Here is an 18,672-nt window from a genome sequence, read left to right on the forward strand (position 1 = left end):
CAAAATGCGACTTGGCTCACCCTGACTCAGACAGCTGAAGCTGGGCCTGCTGAGTTGTCTGGTACAATTGTGCTGCCTTGCATCAGTACTGAGTACTACACATTGGTGGTAAGTCACTACTACACGTTGGAGATGGTTAAGCAGAGTTTCTACCTCATCGCTGTAAAGCACAATATGCAAGGAATGCAAGGATTGTTTTTCAAATTATGAATATTATTGTGTTTCATGTCAGGTATCCTTTACAAAGGAGATTTCAAATTCTGGTCCTGGTTAAATAATAGTTAAATAATAGTTAAATAATAATAGTAATAATAGTAATAATAATAATAATAATAATAATAATAATAATAATAATAATAAGTTTTACCTCCTTTGGAACAGACAATATATATAATTAGAAGCCTAGCAAAATAGCACTTTAATAATTGACCCATTACATAAAGCTGCCCTTCAGGAAATTAATTAATTTATTAAGCATCAAGTGTCCATTTAAGCAGAAACCACAGAACTATAAAACAATACTGCAACTTCACAATACTATGCCTGTAAGTACTATGTTCATAAAACAATTTATTGCACTTAGCATAAATTGGGCCTTGAGCACAAGTCTTGAAATTATGTTTGAAAAAAACTGTCATTCTCATTATGTTGAAATACGAAGAAAAAAAAAAGCTTTGGCTAGGGAAAAAAAAATCCAACAAAAAGTGGCAAAGCAACATTGATTGACAGGCAGGATGAGGTAACCATGGCAACCTTACAGTAAAACAGGCTGAGGAGGCAAGGGTTCTGTTTACGTGCCTGAGAATATTTCACTGTTACATTCTGTACCAAAACTATATTAAAATACCAGCTTTCTAAAAAGAAGGAATGTTCTCTACTCCATGGAATTATGTTGACATTTCAATGAAGGCTACATATTATCGGGTTTACTTTTTTACTGTTGTTTTCTCATTGAATAAAATTCACTAAAGCTGAACAACTTATGAAATTATATGGAATTTGATTGGATTTGATTATATTTGAATATGTATTGAATATACTTAAATAGCTGTGAAATATGTAGTTATTAGTAAGAATTAATGCTTCATTATAATTTGATTTCGGTAGTTAGTTGACTGAAATTCCACTTTGCCCTTATTTGAGAGACTAGGAGAACTGTTGAAACTTTTTTTCTTCTTCTTTTTTCATGGAGAAAATTAACATCCGTGTTGATGTATTGCTTTACCACAGGGTCTAGATGAGGTTGACTGAATGCGAATCATTTTTCCCCCTTTTTAATTATATATCTGATTGATTTTCATGCTGTTTCTTTGCCAGCACCAGAACCCCACAGCACAAGGTGATACCGGCAGATGGTGTAAACTACAGAGTTCAAAAGCAGATCCTTCAGTTTTTAAAAGGTGGAGAGTAAGCAAGAATGCAATTATTGCTTACTTTCAGCTATATGCAAATTCACATATTGATTCAGATTTCATTACTAATAGCCTCTTCTGTTGGGTGAAAAAATAGCAGTAGAAAAAAGTTTAACAAATGTGCATGTGTCTACACCAGACTTGGCACAAATACATATTTGAAATATGTTAACCCTTTAGATGCTGGTGAAAAAAACAAAAACGTAATTATACATGTGTGTGGAATATTGGTGGGAAAATGTTTATTTTAAGTAGGTTAAGTATGGGTCCACACACACACACACACACACCCATGTGCACACACACCTGGAGAAAGCAATATCAAAAGAGATCTTCAACGCACAATGTCTGTAGCCAAATGGCATCGGGAGCCATCTCATCATCCCAATGATTTTACAAGACCAGGTGCAAATACATTCCCTTCTGATGTCCCCAAATTCCAATGATGACACCCCACACACACTGGTAAACAAAATCAACAAATTACTGCCATAGCCTCCACAATCACGAGATCTAGACATCATTCAACCTGAAGTACTGAAGTGCATCGTGTGAAATACATTTCCTCCATTATCCCTGGAAGAAATGGAGGCCTTCCTTCTCGAAATTCAGTCCAGGAAGTGTGTAATGGGGTGTTGGACAACACAGTAAAGTTATCTTGTATAACACCATTCCAAAAAGGAACTACATTACATTACATTAATGGCATTTGGCAGACGCTCCAATCCAGAGCGACGTACAGTTGATTAGACTAAGCAGGAGACATTCCTCCCCTGGAGCAATGCAGGGTTAAGGGCCTTGCTCAAGGGCCCAATGGCTGTGCAGATCTTATTGTGGCTACACCAGGGATCGAACCACCGGCCCCGCATGTCCCAGTCATGTACCTTAACCACTACGCTACAGGCCGCCTGACTAAGATCGAAGCCATTCTGAAGGCAAAGGGTGGCCCTACACATTTTTCGTTGTTTTATATTATGCCATTGTTTGGTGGTTCAGTTGGTTTGTCCAATGCGTGAAATGTGCCTTGGCGGCCACCTGTGTATGGCAGCCCGCTTTCCATGAAGGGCAGGTTCTGGTGCTAACTCTCAGTTCTCTTTATATTAACTTTGCGTCACAGTCCCCTGCACAGCACGGACAGCATCGGCCACACTGCTGCTCTCCCACAGGGGCTTTATCCATGCACATGACAGCTTCTTTTCAATGAATTGCGTTATCTTCTTCTATGCTCTGGGTTTGCGCATGTGTGTGTGTATGTGTGTGTTTGTCTGTGTGTGTGTATGTGTGCGTATGTGTGTATGTACTGTATGTGTTTTCTTTTTCCTTTTTTTACTTGTAACAGTGAAATGTGCCTTGCAGTCACCTGCAAATGGCTGCCATTTTTCATCAATCCCCTGGGTGGCTGCCTTAGACAGGCTTCACTGTATATATTTACATTTTTTTTCATTTATATGAGTCAGTGTACATGCGTTTAAAAACATTTGTGTACATTACACTCTATGTTTTTGTTTATCCATAATAGTTGTCACCTTTGCCCTTTGTACCACTTTAAACTGATTTATTTTTTCCCCATCAGACTGGATTATCACATCGCTTTTGGCCAATAGGAGGAGAGGAATTAGGTGGGTATCCTTTCAAAGGAATAATTTTCGGGACTCGCCTGGGCCCCCTTCCCTGGGCCGATAGATCCCCGCAGGGCCCAATCCTATTTACGGGATATCACGGTCACAGCAAGCCCCTCCATATGGGCAGCGAGATTCACATTTCAGCCCAGCAGCCTGTTTCCTTTCCATTAGCCGGCACGGTGCACCTCTGTGTTCATTCGATTACACCCTCTGTACCTGCCAGTGGCTGCAAGCATCCCCCAGCACCATGGCTGCTCCTCGCCTGCCTGGCTCACCGACACCGTTGCCTACAGCAGCACCCAAAATCCAAGATGCCCAATCTTGGTATTTGTAACATAAAAGGAATGTTGTGTTCCAGCAACAGACTGTTTTTGTTTACCTGTTTTGTGATGCAATTGTGTGACACTTTGTTTGCAGGATGTGTCGTGTCATTGTTTTGAATCCGTTTAATCAGTATATCTCTGGTAAAATAATATCAGCATATACACTGTCGCTGCATTATATTTCTCAATTAATAATGTTTGCCTCATTGATCTATTTAAAAAATGACAATCCTTGTCTTACTTATAAATTCACGTCAAGGATTACCAGTCATATAGCAAATTTCAAATTTCTTTCATGCCATTCTGATGTCAGAGAAATTAACAAATATGTGTACTGTATATGACCAACATGGTATTTTATGAATCTGCTTTTAGAGTATGTACAGTTGATCTTCCATTACTGTAAGGGTACCAATGATTTTATAAGTAAATCATTGGTACACTCAGGTAGCAAATATAAAAAGCTGATACTGACTAAAAATAAGATTCAAACAAATATATTAATCATACTACCCCAAGGAAACCAACGTCTCCAATAAAACTGTTTAATAGATACATTACCGTCTTGCATTTCCTTGGACACATTTTTCTCCATTGCCTTTGAATAGTCATATGCAAAGACAGAGTTGCCGAAGTTGGTAGCAGTTGGAACTTAACAGCAAAATGTAAATGAATATCTATGGCATTCTACAAGAGAAACACTAGCTGTGATTGCGTACTGCGTAAGAGATATAAAGGGACATTATCTCATGCAATCAGTTTAACATGGGACTTGAAATTGCTCTGGTTCAAAAAAATAAAAAAATACATGCAGTTTTATAAAAACTCTTTTATCTCTACACATCGTTTTGTTGTTTGGGCCCCCCTCTCCCCCCCCAACTCCTGAGCAAGGGAGCCTACCATTGCTTATTTGAGGATACAATGAAAAGTCAAATATGATTCATCACCTGAAGCTGATATTGTTTCCCTCTGCTACATGGGTCAGTCTACATGCAGCCAGCTCATCACTAACCCCACTGACATGGGGATGCTGGGGGCAGACATTCTTTGATATTACATCAGTTGGCCTCCGCATGTCTGTGGTGCTCCAAAACAGTCAGACATTTCGGTGTCTCCTAAAACATCTCGCCTGTATTATTCAAGACACAAGAAGCAATGGGAATGAATGCCAAACAACCGTGGTATTTACTGACATTCGCAGTTACTGGGCTTCAAAGCCAGAGGCCTTTCTGCATACAATTGGCTATGAGGGCCAAGGTGCATTATTTTGTTCAACCACCCATGGACTGCACTGCCAGCTGCCAGTGTTCAGTTGTCTTTACTGTTCAGCCTATATGCCCTGGGGCCTATATCTAGGCAACAGAAAATTGGAAAGAAAAGGCCTGGGGTCAGCAGTGTGGACAAATCTTAAATCAGTTGTCTTCGCCCGACGCCTAATTCGTGCCTTAAATTGAGCTGATTAAAACTTTGCCCCATATTGATTGCAGCACAGTCATTCTCTGTCACCTCAGATAGAGGGCCTTATATTTATTTCTTTATTATAGGCCACTGCTGTTAAGCTAATATCAGTAAATCCATTACCCCAGCTACAGTATTATTCAGATATTGAATTGGATAATAATCAGTTGGAATTGATTATTCCATTTTTCACCTGCCAAACGGACAATTAGTGGTGGATCCTGTACAAGATTATCTGGCTTTATGACAGCGATATCCCACAGGGATTAAATGTTAATTTTGGCAAGCCTGGACACATGCCTGTTCTGGCTGAACGGCAATTGGACTGAAATTAATACGTGGCACGCTATCCTGCTGTAAACGTGCAGCGTCAGACCACACACAAATACTAAATATGCTTAAAGAATCTGCTACTTGAAAAACAAATATCATACATTATCGTTTTGTTGATTTATTTATTTTTTCAATTCCAATATGATTCACAAACGAGCCAGTCGATATGATTGTGAGAGTGTACTATGTTACAACTTCAGGTTAATGCACTGGATATTTGCATGGCCATCAACAGCAGGAAGCTGTTATTTTTTTACGTTCCAGGATCACTCAAAAATAGAAAAACGGGTTTGTTGTCTGCAAAGCATAATTATGCTCGTTGACAGGTTCACATCATAATTGCTTCTGCCGCATTTGGAACCGTAATTAGCACACCACACAAAGACCAGTCTGATATGGTTCACTGAGGTGACCTCGATATTAGTTTTCTTAAAATGTACCCGATAGCTCTGGGGAATTAGAAGCTAAAAACATGTAGGATGGCGTCTCGAGTAAAGTCAATGAGACTGTCAGGTATTCACTAGTGGGAATATAAAGCAGTTGATGAATCGGTGAAGATTAGTGAAGGATAGGCCTACTTTTTCACTGGCGTATTCAACAGATATTTCACTTGGCAATTTGTGAAGCATACGGCAGCCACCATTTGATGTCAAAATTAACAATATTCCAGCTCATTCCATATTAACTGCTTGCGATAAGCCTATTTGTAGAATACGATGAAGTGGGTTTGCTTTAAGTAGTAAGTGGATAATACCCACTTATGATATAAGTGCGAGCGCATTCAGTTATCTTCTGACGTAAGTGGGTGCGATTTTATTGACATAACTCCACAAATGGAGAGCAATTGCTTCCTATGGACGCCTTTAGAGAAGGATGCAGGATTTTGTGACAATTTCTCCCCAGGAGACGAGCTGGGTCCCGAGCGGTGCAGCGTCTACTCTCCTATTTTGATTGGCCAGCGTTTTCTGAACCCAGTTTAACCATTCATATTACTTTGCACTTGCTGGGGCCGTGTGACAAATGAGAAACTGCTTCCATCAAGAAACGTAAAAAAAACGGGGCAGACTCTAGTTAGTCACCAGCGGCGAAGAAGAAGCGCCTGCCCAGCATGGCAATGAGCGTCATTTCGTTTCGCTGAGGAGGGAGAGAGGACGTGCGCTCCAGAGCGGCTGCACCGGATTGATTGTGGGGGATGCTACAATTTTATTCTTCTATATAGACTCGCTTCAAGCGCTTGGTCGCCTTGTCTTTATTTCACCCAACTCCGTATCAGTCTCATTTTGCTACTTAACTCAAGCGGAAGAGAAGCCTTCATTTGGAGTGTTCGTAAAGACAGATGGTGTGGAATGTTCCCATGTCATAGAGAAACATACGCAGTATAGACGCTAATGGGACCGTTCGTTGGAACACTGAGGTGACGGACGCATATCTGGCAGTCTGGTAAAGGTAAGGGCTGTGTGCGTTTGCATTAATCGTATAAATAATTTAAAAAATGCTATGCGCGTTATGTCCGAATATCGGTCACTGTTTACGCTGAAATCAGAAATTATGATTTACCACTACCTGAACAAATAGGCTACAATCTTGAGATGGAACGAGCGGAGTTTTGGGTCCTATAAAAATGGGACTTATATCGCAAACTCAACGAGGATAACAGGCTTGCTACCCCAAAAATGCATTGGAACACGAACGGATCTGTAATTGTTAGCAACTTTAAATGTCACTTGAATTATATTACGTTATAACGTAGCCTATTCGAGGAGACACTTTGTCACAAATCCTAAGCTACTAAACAAGAAGAGGCTGTCTTAGAGATAAAAGTGGCTTGTGTTTGAAGGCTACAACTGCTAACACAATTGTGACTTATACTTGCTTTTACCTGTCTTTAATTTCTATCTTACTTCTGTCCGATAGGATGGAACGCGCAAATATTAGACTATCAAACTGGAATAACGTGTCATAACACGCGCCTTCAACCACTGCACATTGCTGAGCCTCCCTCTATTTCAACTAGGTTGGTAATTTTGCTTTATTATGTTTATCTAATTTAATGAACATATTTATTAATTCACTTAGTTTTCGATAGAGAAAATGTTTTTCGTCAGAACATTATGCAAATTAGCTGGGGAGGCATCGATGTGTCCAAACTTATGGGGGGGTGAAAACACGAACTGAAAATACAGCTGATTAGAATACAAGATTGGTGAACGGGATCCCTAGCGATAGAGCAGTCCACTAATCATTGCTATGCAGAGAGTGATTTCGCCGTTCTTTCATGTTCGTTCTTCCATTCAAGTCGGTTATTTCAGCTATTGGTCAGATGGCGATTTACATTTATGCCGGTGCATGTAATCGCATTTTTATTTCACTTTAATACATATCTCGATTACCTGTAGACTATATTACATTTGATTGAACATACACACGTTTAAGGTCTTATTTATATTTGGTAAAATGTAAAATTACAACATTATATTTACAACCATGTGAATAAAGGGTCCGTAGACAACGTGTGATTACTGTGCGTTGTTGTTGTCGACTATTAACACATGGCAATAGCCATATGTTTAATAACATAAAGCATTCGGCAACATCGACTTTAAAAAATAACAACAACAACAAAAAATAATTTAGCTTATTCGCTCTATTAGGGTTGTGTAAATCTTGTGGTTTTAAGCGAGGCATAAGCTGCATTTTTACGTGTTTTTCCAAACATTGCATCAATAAGACACAAGTGCCCATAGTGCGACTATCGTTTCGAGTAAACGCTTTCAGTATTCATGCCCATAGCTGAAGATGTCAAGCTAGTGGAGATTCTCGGCTCCGTCTCCTATCTTCAAGGTACAGTTATAGGGGACCTTGGGGAATGAAACCGGGAAAGAACCAACCCCTTAGTTATTTTTTCCTCCTTGTGAATAATGGTTATATTAAATTGTTTATTTTATTGTATGCTGAGAAATTCTAGGATGAAAAATATAACTCACATTCATAAGCATAACACAACTTTTATTGGAGAGTGAGTCGTTGGTCAACTTTTAGTGTTCGCCTTTTTTTGTGACTAACAAATTATTTTCCCGCATAGAATATAGTGAGTTAATTTCCAGTCAGATTTCGTTATTGTAACATTTGTAGGCCTACCGTTTACGTATGACATACACACAAAAAAAAGTCACCATGAACAGTGGTGGACTTTTAATATTTTCTATCATAATATAAACATAAGAAGCTTGTCATATATAGCCTTTTCACTTCAGCTGTTGTTAATGGGGCATACACATGGATCATTGACAGTTAAATAGGCAATTGATGCTTCATTCAAAATTGCTGCTTTCACCGCTGTTTATGTTAGTAAACTATTGCAGACTAGGCCAAAGCATTCGGTTGTGTTAGCCTAACTTGCATCCCCTGTACTGTAAGAATATAATCGCCGATACATCATTAATTTATTTAAATTAATTGACATATGTTTGCAATAACAGTAACAATGTATGCCGAGATATACAAACATTTATACTATGAAAAAAAAAAAAAGATCATTTCTGAGTAGGCTACTCTGCAGCATTAACCGATGTACTTGCCGACGGGACAAAAACAAATCTCTCATGCCAAACCAATGGAAAACGTCGAGGCGAAAAGGGGTATAGAAATCCCCCGGACTATGTGCTGCATTTCAATAGAGGGTGCTGTTGTACTTTTGGAGGATGGGGAGCTCTGTTTGCAAGCAGGGCAGCGTCTCTAAGGGGCATTCAAAAAGATGGAGCGCCACCACCGGTGTTACCCACGATCCCCGGGGACGCAGAATTCAATCTCGCTGCGGCTCCGGTTAATGCTATGTCACTTTGTCAGGATTAACATCTTTCTAGTCAGTGGCTTCTGTTACCATCGGTGTCACATTACCACCTTGGAGTTCGAGAAAGTGAAAAAGAATAGAGCTCTCGTTTCTTGCTCCGTGTTGCGCTCTTCCAATTTGCACGTTGCTGTGGGTCGATAGAATGGATCAATCATTTTCGACAAATAAAAGCATTTGTTATTTCACTGCTGGATTTTTCAGAGGAGATTGTCCCCCCTCTGGATTAAAAATACAGGAACACACAAAAACTACTTTGAAAAAAGGTGGATTCATAGCATTGTTGGACAGGTTTAAACTATTTCACCCGCAGAAACCTATAGGATTGCTTAGCAGGCACACATTGTGTCAGAAAATATAGTGGTGTTGCCTTTATGCACTCAGTGTACTGTATATCTTGCTATTATTCACTTCGATATTGAAGGAATTGGGCTCTTGCTAAGTAGTCAATGGTGCAGCGCAAGTTCCAGTTCGCCTGTCGGTCCAGCGACCACTATTTATAGTATCACACAGTGCTGCTATGCTATGCACTGTTGGGTTCAGCTCCCTCCATAGTTTCTTTGAAGTGGCCTTACAGAAATGTGCTAATGTGGATGCAGGGATAATGTAGTGAACTCTTTCACTGTTAGCCAACTAACACATCATCGTAACGGAAACAAAAGTTTACAAAATATCTTCTCGTTTGCTGAATTCGACAAACCGATTATGTAAAAAGTGAATACATTACAAAAAATATTTTTTATTTGTAAGCCACCACCACTTCTCGCAACTACTGGTAACAGCTCATTTGTTTTACTCTGCTTTGTCATTTTATGATTAATTATCCATCTCTATTTGAATGACCTGTGCGTGTTTTATTGCTTCATACATCCAGTGAATTTGATCATGCACTATGTGAATGACAGTTTTCATATTCACCTTTTCAGCACAGTCCTCAAATCTCACACCTCTTCAGACTGAATCTAGGTTCCCCTCACATTCCCACATTATAGAACTCCCTCTTTTTATTTGTATTTATATATATATATATATATATATATGTATATATATATACATTTTTTTTTTTTTTTTTTAAACTAATTAAGGTTATTGCCTTTTAATTGTTATTTTTTGTGTATAGGCCAACATAGCTATGCATTCATGCTTTGTAATTCGGTTCTTGGTTAGCAGAGTTCATTTTAGTGGTTCAGCAATTTTGTATCTTTTCTAGCTGGTCTGGGAATGTTGTTTGCAAGATCTGGCACTGTTGCTAATTTTAATCTGCTCAATGCATTTATGTTTCTTCAATATGTTATGGCTCAGGAAAATACTGTCTACTCAAGTAATTACATAGAATGTACAAAACATTTAGCTGGTTACATGATATATCAAGCCTCTTCACAGAATTTTTAAATGGATCCCTTTGCTGCCCAGTATATGGAATTAATTTGTGATTTTTCTGTCAGTGGGCAAACCTCCATGTTTGGGTGGGGAGATAAATTGCAGCCGTCTGGCACAGGGATGAAAGAGAAATACAAATAACTGAAGGGCAACAAATTGGCTTGTTTCTGGTATACCTGAATGGCATTAGCCCTGATTTCAGTTCAGTGCCTGTATATAATGGATTGTGGATTGCCATTTGTCTTGATCTCTGTTCAGTGACTGCCTAAACACTGTGGCGTGATACACCGGCTACTAAATTAGCATACATCGTGATCTCAGGTTAGTGGTAATCTATGCCTGCTCATAACAGGATGACATTAGTTTTGGGGCCTGTTCCACAAAGCAGGAAAACCCTAAACCCACCAACCACCAACACCCGAAAAGAAAAAAATACTAAAAACTGTAACATGAACCCAAGCAAAAAGATTACATTATTGTCATTTGGCAGACGCTCTTATCCAGAGCGACATACAGTTGATTAGACTAAGCAGGAGACAATCCTCCCCTGGAGCAATGCAGGGTTAAGGGCCTTGCTCAAGGGCCCAACGGCTGTGCGGATGTGGCTACACCAGGATTAGACCCACCGACCTTGTGTGTCCCAGTCATTTAACCACTACGCTACAGGCCGCCCCTGTTCCTGTTCAAGATGGCTTTAGTCCTGATCTAGTGTATTGATTAAGTCATCAAATCAGGCACTCAAACCCAAATCCAGCCCTGGTTTTATTTTCTCCTGAGTAATTTGCTGAATAATTAGTGTTACTGATGGGGCAGACTGACTTCACACCTGACTCCCAGGTATAAGGAGGGTGGAAAAACAACCCTTGAGGACCAGTCCATGGTCTAGTGGTAAGTTATACCTCAGTTCAGCAGTTAGTTAATACCCGAGCATAGCAGGGTTGCTGTAGCCCTGATCTCTGTATAGTGGTAAATTCAGTGGCTAGTCTGAGGTTAACAGGGTGGTATTCCATGGTCACCAACTCCGTCCAGTAACAGTGGCAGTTGTGGGAGGTCAGGCATTGTTGCTCTTTTCAGGCCTGCAACAAACCCATTTCAGGCTAATGTTCTCACAGTGTAGGCATTACAATATTGGCAGAATATGTTAAGCAGTGGGCAAGAGGAAGACTCAACATTTTGGCAAGCTATGTAAAGATTGGTCCAAATAGGGAATATGTGGTTTATTGTTGAAAAAACTGAAGTGGTTTGTCCATAAAAGTAACAAAGTGAAGAAATTCCATTTCTATATTAATTTAATTACTTTTAGGCAATACAACTCGTTTTGTTGTACTGCAGGATGGCAGTGAATGGAATGATTTGTTCCATTCTTTTCGACAGAAAGAAAATGAATGCTGCAGTTGACCCCCAGGAATGGGGAATAGTTTTGTCAGGTGCGACCTTGAGAGAACCAAGGCACTAATCACAGCGTGGGCATTGGCCAAATGGCCAAATGGCCTCATACAGAGACAAAAATATGGCATAAAGCGAGTAGTCTGCACAAACAAAATATAAAGCTATAATCTCAGTTACATTGAGATTCCACCTCATTATTTTTACATTACTGGCATTTGGCAGACACTCTTATCCAGAGTGATGGACTAAGCAGGAGACAATCCTCCCCTGGAGCAATGCAGGGTGAAGGGCCTTGCTCAATGGCCCAATGGCCCAATGGCTGTGCAGATCTTGCTGTGGCTACACCGGGATTAGAACCACCGACCTTGTGGGTACCAGTCCTTTACCCTAACCACTACGCTACAGGCCACCACTGCCACCTTCCGCTCTCTGCCATAGCACATCGTGTCTGTCTCACTGCAGAAAGGGACCGCTGTCTCCACAGATTAAACTGCATCATCGATGTTTTCACTTGAAGATGCAGGGATCGTTCCACTGGGGTTTATCAAAGTGCACATTTCCATTTTTTGTTTAATAATAATAAACCTTTCCCACTCTGTCCCATTTGTGCAGTTGAAGGAGCGTGCCAGACTGAATAGCAATGCATGCTGACATGGGTCTAGTGGGGGCAGCCTTTGTCTTCATATCCCTGTCACATCTGCACTTTGATCGGCCCGTGCGTGTGCGTTGATAACGGAGCGCTTTTCTTTGAGCTGCGTGGGCAGGGTATGGTGATTTACCAAAACTCTAACTCGTTGTCTACAGTATGTGGATTACTGCTCTGAGAGAGTATGAACGGGCTGTCTCTGTTCCCAGAGCGGCTTATGAACCTGCTGAGCCCGTTAAGCTGGAGCGTTTCAGAATAGTCATGAATATGGATCTCACAAAGCCGTGACAAGGATCTGTGTGTAATTAAGGCATCATAATGCTGTTATACTGGTGCCATTTCTGTCACAGTGTCTACCTCCTAAACCTTTCAGATGAGTGACATTCAATAATCAGTGTATTATAAAATACATAAAGAAATAAATTGCCATTGAAAATCGACGACCTCAACTGCCTCCCCTCGCCGTAGCTTGAAATGCACATTATTGGTCTGGTTCGTTCAGTTCTATTAATCTCCCTCGGTTCAACGCTGTAGCTCCTGCATCATGTCAGGGCTCACTAATAATAACCCAATAATTGCTCTTGTGAAAGCCTTTCTGATCAGCGAGGGGATATTGAGCAGATTCGCCGATGCCTTTTTCCTTGTTGGGTTTCAGTAACAGCGAGGGGCACTCAACGGCCGGTGAAAAATAACTGTTTAATAACATAATGTGCCCACAGGAAAACGCAAGCTGGTTTCTGCTCTTAGTGTTAGTTGCCGAACCGCAGTAAAAACAGTGAGGGAGCCACAGAATAATAAAGATCAAGGGAAAATGCACTCTGTGCAGTAAAGAGGGCACTGAGCTGTGGCAGCTATAGGTACTACTAAGTCTGGAAACACCAAGTGGAAATAAATGACAGGACAGAGGAACATAGCCAGTGATTTTGTACATCCTGCAGGGATTCTCATCTGGCCCTGGAGGCCTGTTGTACTGCTAGTTCTCTTTTCTACCCGATGGTTCACTGATGGGTTAGTGCCACATAATGGCCAGGGAGTTAAATCCCCTCATGTCCCAGGTTAAAATAAATCCTGATTAGAGGGGAGGAATGAAAACCAGCAGCACTACCAGCCCAGTGGGCCATATTTCAGCATATTTCAGCTTTATTTCAGCTTTATTTCAGCTTTACTAATTACTAAGTGCTTTACACTGTAGTGCAGCATCGGGGACTAGTGCATGGATTCTCAAATCCAGCCTTCAAATCCAAATCTGGCCATATTTCTTTTTTCTTTTTTTTTCTCCCAGGCAATTTTCTGAACATTTAGTGTGATTGGCCCCACTGTCCAGACATGGCACAGTATGGCTCCTGAATTCGTGTGGAGCCTTTAGTGGTGACATATTCTGCAGTGTCCTGAACTGAATGTTCAGCATCTTATTAGACTTATTTTGATTTTTATTCGTTTTTTTGTTCTTTTGCATTTTAGGTGAAAGGTTCAGATCTTTATGGTATTTTTAGCCTGGAAGAAATTATACATATTACCATTGAGATTTGAAGTGCCTTTACTTTACTCAACACATTCAGACATGCTTTAGCAGTTACTGTCTTGTAGACATGTTGTGTGTTTTATTGTACATTGTATCTTTCCCATATCTAATAATAAAATAATGTGTTGAGTGAGTATATAGGGCAGGCATGTAACTGTCTTAAGATCAAGTCTTATTGAGCCGTGTTAGGCTTCATCCTTTAACTCGAACTGAAACCTGCTCCTCATCTGATGGCTAAATACTTGCTGTTTGCTTGCCAAATAAACAGGCAAGGAGATCTTACGCAGCATAGTCTGAGATTTATTTTACTTATTTATGGATCTGCATATTCCCCTGGAAATAGCAGTGCAAACATGACAATTCTGATGGGGATTTCTAGCCGGGTATGTCTTCATTCCTCATTCACAGTTTGGTTCAGTGTCAAAGAGCCAAGCTTCAAATGATGCCCGGCGCCTTTGTGTGCGACGTCAGCTTTGGCGGAAACATGTTAATTCGGGATTTGTTCCTGCGATGATGGTTCTGACCTGCCAAGCTTATGACTGTCAGATAAATGTTCCTGTGGTGATACAGCTCTCAGATGCTGAAATTTCTATGCACAACCCTAGTCCCACAAAGCAACACACACGCCCGCATGCATACACACATGCAAGCACGCACACACGCACACACACAAGCACAAACACATACACAAACACATACACACATACACACACACACACACACATGAACAAGTACAGACAGACAAGTTCTGGGGCTGAACCTAGTTGTCTGCAGAAAAGAAGCTAGGATCTCTTCACACCTCCTACATGGCTCTGGTCTGTCTCTGAATGAGAGCTCATCCTACAGCCTGTAGTTTAGTTTGAGCTATTGCTGTTATCTTCTGTAACTTCTGCCCAATAGTATTACCATAGTATTATAGCACCAGTGGTCTTGATAAAAATGGTCTTGTGATCAAACCAACATTTTTGGTCTGTTATTATTATTATTTTTTTATGAATGATGTGTAAGCACAACTTATTTTAAGATTATGTATAAGTTTTTTTAAATATAAATGAGGCCCCAGGTCTTTAATTGTAGACCAGTTGCTGCTGTGTAGATCAACTGAGACACATGAAATAGCACCAAACCCTTACCAATGGCTTTCTTTCTGATTCTGGAACCTAAACCTGATGTTGCAGAGATGTGACTTTGAACCGCAATATCTCAGGAAGTACAGCATCATTAGCATGTCATGCGTTTGCTGGATAGGTCCTGCCATTTGACCTGGATGCACTTGCCCCTCTCTTTGGGATTAGGAGGGAGTAGCAAGCAAAAATAATTGATTAACAGTAACATGCACCATGTGTTCCCTACATCTGCAGTCATCCTAAACTGCAGACGTCAACCCCTCCACTGTGCCAACCCCCCATATGTACCCCCCAACCCCCACCCCCCGCATACATGCACACATACACACACACACACACACACAGTCAAACAGGACAGTTTTGTACATACCTTCCTCACTACATAGCCCTGCAGAATCCCCACATCCATCCCCAGGCTGTAATCCACAACCAATGTCTTTTCACTTACAGATCATCCTTACCCTGCAACTGAGCTGTTAAACGCACATGGTTTGTTCGTTATCAGGTGGCATATGGTGGAACTGCACATTTGCATAATCAGCTAATGCTTATTTCAACTCTCTCCTCTTTATCCTCGACGTGCTATTGACGGTTTTAAGATTTGCCGCAATTAAACTTCTTGGGATAGATTTGTGCGGTCGTATTCAGCGATCTAATGAAGAGTCAGAGGATAATAAAAAATGGCGGGGTAAACACGACAAATCACAACCTGTTTGCTGTCACAATTTGGATTGGGGTGCGTTTCAAACGATGAAAATATGAAAGAGCTGATCTTAGCTGTGTGGTAATGTTCTGTCTTCAAATATTTAATCACTGGCTTTGCAGCTCAGCAGATTGGCTGAATGAGAAAGGGATTGGAAAGCAAAATACCACAGCTTTACAGCATCTGAAACACAGTTTGGTGCCTTTGCTGCATCTTAATCTTTACAGTTCCATTACTTTATATCTAGCTGGTGGTTTGCCACTTTACCAGCATGGATCATACCCGTTAATTACCTGTGTATCTGCATGAAATACGCCTCCCTGTTGCCTACATTAAATCAGCATTTAGATGTTAGTTTTCTTCCTCTGTGTAGTAAAAATAATATATAGGTAATACTGGACTGCACACAGGCCTATAATTGTACAGTGGAAATCAGCTGATTGTCTAATTTCTATTTGCACGGTAGTCAGCTGATATAAGATGAAATGAGTGAAATGAAAAGCCTTATGGATTGGTGGGCATAGTTTGAGAGCAGTCCTTGTGAGTCAACAGACATTCAGCAGCTTCATGTTTACATTTTTAGCATGAGTGTGCTGAGGGTTGGCAGTGCTTGTAAGGAAGTGCAGGTCAAGAGTGGTGACCCAGCACCAGAGCCAGAGTGAAAATGCTCAATGGGACTGTGTTGAAAAATACTGAACATTTGTTGGAATTTCTTAGCAGCCTTATTGCTGTCATGTCATTCATTTAATTTCGGCATTGAGCAGATGTTCTTATTCAGTTTCACTTGTGCATACAAGTCAATTACACAGCCAGGTATTGTAAGGAAGTAATTCGGGATTCCTTGCCCAAATTCAGTACCTTGCCCAAGGATGCAACGGCAGCACACCAGCTGGCAACCAAACCCACAACTGCTGGGTTACCAGCCCAGTTCCCTAACTGCCTGATAGAGATGTCAAATTCACCCCTCTTTTTAATCCAACAAGTGATGTACATTTCTTCCTGTGTGTGTGCACCTGCTGGGTTAAAGTCAGGTGCCTTAGCCACAGAGCTACATTTAATAATTTACTATAAATGTGTGGATTGATGAGACCAAATGATAAATTATTCAGTAGTCAGCCGCTGATTGATTTGTTGAATCAATCAAAAGCCTTTTTCTTTCACATCATTATTCCCCAAGAAAAGCTAGGAAGGAATATTATTTACAAGTGGTCCTGACCTGTCGTACGAGTCATGTAAACAAAAGCCTTGCAGTCAAGTCAGGGCAGCCCGCCTGGCACAGAGAACTCTGATCAAACTTTCAAACTAGGCCTCGCAGATCAAGATTCAGAAACTGCATTGTTTATTTCTCGCCTCAAATGTTTTCAGAAACATATTTTAGTGGAGTGTTTCGGAGGAAAAAAAGAGTATGCTTATCAATGGTCTGCCATAGTGTTATGTTTTGCCAAAACAAATGAACTGCAGTCTACCCAATCAGGTATCAGTCATCCCTTGGTAATGCCATTGGCCATCTATCGGACTGAACCCACCACCATATTGTATTAATCTTCATTTAGGACAGTTGTCTGAAGTTAGGTGTGTTTGTTGAATCCAACATGGCACTCGTATGAGCCCTACGTGCCAGAGTCAAAGTAAGATACATTCATGATAAGACTACCAAAATGTTCTTGCATGAGGCTCAATGATATTATTATTTTTTGGGCAGCAAAGAAGGGTTGAAAATCCCTGCAATAAATTATTTTCAGAGAAAGAAGTGGAGTTTTGTAAAGTGCTTGAGGAAAAAAAAAGATATCAAATGGCTACATTATTTGAACAAGCTGTACAGTATATGAATATCAAATTCATCAAATTGCAACTCTGCATAGTAATAATGTACTGTATTAGATCACCTAAGGTTCCGATTAGATTACGTTACATTATTTTACATGTAAAACATTGCCAGGTTGAAATGAGAAAGCAGATGAAGACTCTAGCACTCATAAAGAAGATCATACAGACATACAAACAGGCATTGGCTCTTATCACTGGACAGCTGCAGCTGCTGAGACTGATCAGTCAGGATTAGGCCAGGTATACTAATGCATTTTGCACACCCTGCGGCTGACATAATCATGTGTGAGTAAAGCAGACTAAACTCATTTTGTGCTTTTATTATCCGCTGATACTAAAAGGTCAAGGGAATGCCTTAATTTGGGATTTTAAATAACAAGCATTCTGGCACTTATAATCTGCTTTATAAATGTAAAAAGTCAAGAAAGAAAAAGCTATCATGGCCAAATGGCCACATGCATGATGTATGCTTGTTACACTGTAGACCTGGGAGAGGGTAGGTCTGCCACCAGGGCTACTGTCAATACATTCATAAAAATGGCAAGACGCAACAGCACATGCAGTGCAATGGTGTTCATTGTTCCCCAATCCGGTGTGCAGAAAGTGCTTAATATTTATAGTGCAGACAAACAAAAATAACGAACAATAAATATTTACAGCACAGGAGCTTTTACCATGGTAAGTAATCCTTCTCGCTCCACTGCTCACCCCCACTCCCCTCCAGGTTTACCCCCCATATTTAGGGGAAGCTCGCCCCACTGAAAACTCCCATCATAACTGGACAGGGGGGAAACATAAATCTGGTCCATTTCACACATTCATTATAATATGAAACATACAATCAATTTGTAATAATTACCGATAGCCATTTCCCCACATGAGATAACATGAGTCAACAATAACAGTACATTGCTCAAATATATATATATATACTACAATGATTTTTACCATCACCTATGCAGCAAAGTTGCACTGAATTAGACCGGTATGATAAAAACAGCCTATCAACCTGTCCTCGGGTCCTTCCTTCTAAACCCAGAAGTCAAACTCATTCTCAGAGCTGCAGAGGGGCAGAAATGCAGC

At 40.5% G+C, this 18,672-nt stretch overlaps 1 protein-coding gene across 2 annotated transcripts in view; it reads left to right on the forward strand.

Moving 5' to 3' along the window:
- The first annotated feature begins 6,288 nt into the window (after positions 1-6,288).
- LOC133130227 (cadherin-11-like) overlaps positions 6,289-18,672 on the forward strand; it is a 61,809-nt gene continuing 49,425 nt past the window's right edge. Inside the window, exons 1-2 of one of the 2 annotated variants that reach the window (XM_061244636.1) lie at positions 6,289-6,594; positions 7,063-7,162. The gene's annotated coding sequence lies outside the window, so the exon portion shown is untranslated. The remainder of the gene's footprint in view (positions 6,595-7,062; positions 7,163-18,672) is intronic. The other variant, XM_061244635.1, reaches the window with a different exon arrangement.

Source organism: Conger conger, chromosome 6 (assembly GCF_963514075.1).
Source record: "Conger conger chromosome 6, fConCon1.1, whole genome shotgun sequence".
Lineage (NCBI taxonomy): Eukaryota > Metazoa > Chordata > Actinopteri > Anguilliformes > Congridae > Conger > Conger conger.